General features: G+C 36.3%; 1 long non-coding RNA gene across 1 annotated transcript; it reads right to left on the minus strand.

The window, feature by feature from the left end:
- Positions 1–3,003: 3,003 nt before the first annotated feature.
- LOC124891163 lies at positions 3,004–4,628 on the minus strand. The gene is made up of 2 exons (XR_007049552.1): positions 3,410–4,628; positions 3,004–3,281 (listed from the first exon to the last, which is right to left on the minus strand). It is a non-coding gene; the product is annotated as an uncharacterized LOC124891163 (long non-coding RNA).
- Positions 4,629–4,833: the final 205 nt, after the last annotated feature.

Here is a 4,833-nt window from a genome sequence, read left to right on the forward strand (position 1 = left end):
ATAAGTAAAAACTTAATAACTAAAATCTAAGTAATAATTGAGGAAGCAAGTAGCCCAAGGAAACAAAGGAACCATCAAAGAGTGTGGGTTATTGTAACACCCCGTAAAAGTCGTGCATGGATTAGCCTTTAATAGAGTGCTCTTAGACTTAAAAACTTGAAAATTTTTCTAAGTGTAACGAGGACTTAGAGGGCAATCTTCGGGATACAACTTTTCAACCTTTCCGACATCCGTTTTTAGATTTTCAAGTTGCGTTATGGACGGGAAAGCTCATAGTACATCTCGGATAAGTATCAAAATTTTTTGGAACGCATAAGGCTGCTTTTGGATTTCAAAACAGTAGCAAAATGCATAGCCTATTGCCCAGTTTTCAGCATTTCAGGGTCAACTTCAAACTATTATAACTCTTTGAATATAATGAACTGGGAGATATTCTACCTATCAAATGAAAGCTCGTTGAGTATTCTTTCCAATACAACTGGTTTCATCCAAATCCAACATTTGAGTAAGGAGTTATACCCATTTTACTTCAGCCTGTCAGCTTGTCAACTGAGGGACAGTTTTGACTTTGTTTGTTTTCTTAGGGGCATTGTAGTCATTTCACCTCATCCAAATTTCGTCTATAACATCGTATTTAGCCCCCAATTCATCAAAATATAATCCTTTTCTCAAATTTTCTCTCAAGAACACCCCTTAGGGTTTCAAAATAAAAACCCAAGCAACTCAAGATTCAACCGTGGGTTTTTGAAACTAATTGCATATTTGGAATCCCCAGAACGTAGGCTTCAAGAAGCACCTATCATCTTCACATATAGAGGTACGTGGAGTTATCTTAAAAATCTCATGGTCTTTAAAATTCATGTTTTAAAAATAGGGATTTTGAAATTATGAATATAATCACGTTTTAAACGTTTTATGATATTGATTTGGTCTTTAGGCCTAATTCCAAAGTGATTTGGTATATGATATATGTATATGAATGTATTCCAAAAATATGTTAACTTGAGAGCATGAATTATATGACATCTCTCTCTTGATATGATTTTGTTTTGAATTTTCATATGATGTGAATTGTTTGAAATCATCTTGACAAGCATGACATGAACTATTTTAAGAGTGGATATGATTTTTGACTTGCAAGGAGAGGGTTACTATGTTGAATTATTATAAATATAACGGTTGTAGGAAGTGATGATGTGATATTGATGGCTTGCAAGTCGGGTATGACGATACTCAGAATAAGATATGTGATTGAATTAAATGGAGTTGAATGCATTGATTTTTCATGAGATAGATGGATGCTCGAAGAAGACGTTTGAGTGTAAGGGCTCATCACTAGAAATCGTGTTTGCTGACATAGGAATTTGGTACCAGGCTAAGTGATCTTGTGTACTTGACTTTATGTCATTCCCAAATTGGGACTATGGTTAGGAGCCCAGGCTAAGTGATCTTGGGCACTACTATACTTTATTGGGTCGGGACACCCTGCTGTGTGATCTTGTGTGTGTTCCCCTCATGTATACTCTAATCTCGACGGCAACCGAGGTTTGACAGTTGGTGTAAATTATGTAGGGTATTCCACCTAACTCAGCTGCATTGCATTGTTGTTGAAAAACTATTGCATTATGCCCATGTGCTTTACAAATGATTTGATATGAAACTGTGTTATAATGGCTCTCACCTATATTTTGTAAAAATATTATATTTCTGTTTTGATTTCTCTACGTACCAGTACATTTGTATTGACCGTCTTCCCTCCCAGGGGTCTAGATAACCAGTAGATCTTTTCCGACAGATTTGCCGAATCATGTGGTGAGCCTTCTATATTTTGGTAGGCCCGATGTCTGGCAGTTCATTTATCGTTTTGTAATTTTGGGTCTACTGGGGCTTTGTCCCAGTTTCCAGATAGTTATTTGTTTCTTTCATGTAGTAGAGATTTCGCAGAAGTATTCGAGATGTTGATTGAGATTGTGGGACATTATTCCCCATTATTGTTTTCATATGATTCTTGATCATGTTTCCGTTATATTGTGTATCTTCCACATTTCTTTTGTCATATAAGTCATGTGCATGATTACCAGATAGATAAGGGGTGTTTCGGGCCTTTATGGTTCGGAATACTCGTCACGGCCAGGGCCCCGGTTCGGATCGTGACAGTTATTTCTCCTTTAAGTTCTCAATTTGAGTTTCGGATATGAAAAAAATTTTGACAGAAAAAACTTTCTTCGAACAAACTCTAGATAACATGATTTCAAATTAATCTAGCTCCAAAGCCTAAGGAAACATCAAAGGTTATGGTGCTCGTTCTCCTTAATCAGTGGTCTTAATTTGAGTTTCGGATATACAAAAAAATTTGATAGAAAGGACTTTCTTCGAGCAAACTCTAGATAACATGCAGACCTTTTCATTGTTGTATTGAAAAGTAGAGAGACTCTTTCTGAAAGATCCCAACTAACAAACAAGGAGAAGCAACAACAACATATCTAGTGAAGCCTCAGAAGTGAGGTCTGAATAAGATAATGTACGAAGACCTTTCAACTCTTAAGTAAGAGATAGGCTTTTTTAGAAAAACTATTTTCGCTCCAAATTACTCACAGGATCCGCAAATATCATATTTCACTCTGAATAACTATTTTCTCTCCAAATTACTCACAGAATCCGCAAATATCATATTTCACTCTGTAAAACTATTTTCACTCCAAATTATTCACTGGATGCGCAAATATCATATTTCACTCCGTAAAACTATTTTCGCTCCAAATTATTCACAGGATCCACAAATATCATATTTCACTTTAAAAACAAAAACTACTTAATTAAAGTAGTTGTAATTTTCATCTAAGTTGCTCGAACTCTCCAAAAATGTTGCAGCTGATCGTTCAAAAATCCACTATTTTTGGATCCTCTGACATGCACCCGTAGACATTTTTGAAAAGTGCAAGCAACTTAGATTTTCATGGTCAAACGCTCACTAAATTTATCAGTAAATTTTAATTAAAGTACCTCTTTCTCTTTGGTTTTTTTATCTTCTCCTCCTGTGTTCTCCCTTGAATCCTTTTCCTTGTTCTGCTTCTGCATCTTCTTCTTCTCCTCTCCGGTGACATTATCACCACCATTGTCGCCACCTCCTTTTCCCTTACCGTCCTTTTTCGGTATCGGAGAGACAACTTCAACATTCTTGCGTGTTTCCTGTGCAACTTTCTCTCGTAACATCACCAGATCAACTTTTCCAATCACAGTTAGTTTCTTCGAATCTACATCACGCATAACTTTCTCCACAACTATATGAACATACAATCAATACTAAGAAATTGAAAAGGAGAAAAAAATGTAAAAGGAGGTTTATTGGGTTTTGGTTCAATTAAAGCAAATATATTTGACCAAAAAACCATTGTAGTGTATAGTATACCTCCAACACTTCGAATGGCTTTGACCACTTTTGTAGCACATCCTTCACAATTACAATCTGGTTTCAAAACCACACTTAAGTTTCCTCCATCCTTCTTATTCTCTTCTCCTCCTCCTTTCTTCTTCTTTTCTCCTCCTTCATTCTTCTACAAATAAGAAAAAAAAAATAATCAAGAAATGGTTCAGTAACCAAATACACTAGTAAAAAAAATGAGCATTGGCCACTGCAGGATAATGAGATGCACAAATTGAAAAATGGTTCATTAAACAAAAAACCTTAGTAAGCAAATCAAGCAATGGCCCCTAAACACGCACAAATTGAAAAATGGTTCAGTAACGTGGTAAGGTGGCTTTACTTTCATAGTGGGACTTCTGACATAAATTCGAATTAGTCGGTCTTCAATGTGGGGTACCTATTTCCTAGCCCAAATCTGGATTGGTCGGGTTGTAATGTGGGTTACCAACTTTCTAACGCAAATCTAGATTAGTCGGGCTCAATATGATGCATTAGATACAACAACAACAACATACTCAGTGTATTTTCACATAATGGGATCTGGAGAGGTAATGTGTATGAAGTCCATACCATCAATTTGGGGCAATCTTCAATGGAAAGTGTAACACCCTATAAAATTCGTGCATGTGTTAGCTCCTAGTAGTATGCTTATAGAGTTGAAAAGACTAGAAATTTTTCTAAGTGTTAAAGAGACTTAGTCTCATTTTGAGCTTTCAATTTTTGCGGATTTTTTTGACAACCTTCCCGACCTCCGTTTCTTGATATTTTTGTTGATTCACGATGGGGCAAGTCGTTAGTACATAATGGGTGAGTTTCGGGATTTTTGGACCTCGTTTAGGGTACGTTTGGATGCCCAAAACAGTGGCATCAGGCGATTTGCATGCGTCGCATGGTCCATTCCACCCCTGGCACCATGCGATGCACGCTCAAGTCCGGAGGACTAAAGTATGCAACGCATGCTCCGCTGCACGCACCTGGAAATTTCAGCATTTTAAACTCCGTCTCATTAAGGGTATATTGGGTATTTTTCACCCCCTTATCAGCTTAAACACGGAATTTCAATTCCAAAACACCATATTACTGATATTTTCATCAAAAATTCACAAGAACACTCTCTAGGGTTTCAAACTAGAATTTCAAATAACTCAAGATTCCACCGTGGATTTTGAAAATTGATTGAAGATTTGGAATTCCCAAACCGTAAGCTTCACGAATCATCCATCAAATTTCTAATTTGAGGTATGCGGGGTTTTCCTAAAATCTCATGGGCATAGAAATCATGATTTTAAGAAAAGGGTTTCAGATTTATGAGTACATTCATGTTTTAGAAGCCTTAATGATATTGCTTTGGTCTTTAGGCCTTCCCAAAATTGATTCAAAACTATATATATATATATATATATATATAT

This window comes from Capsicum annuum, unplaced genomic scaffold (genome assembly GCF_002878395.1).
Source record: "Capsicum annuum cultivar UCD-10X-F1 unplaced genomic scaffold, UCD10Xv1.1 ctg31579, whole genome shotgun sequence".
Taxonomy (NCBI): Eukaryota; Viridiplantae; Streptophyta; class Magnoliopsida; order Solanales; family Solanaceae; genus Capsicum; species Capsicum annuum.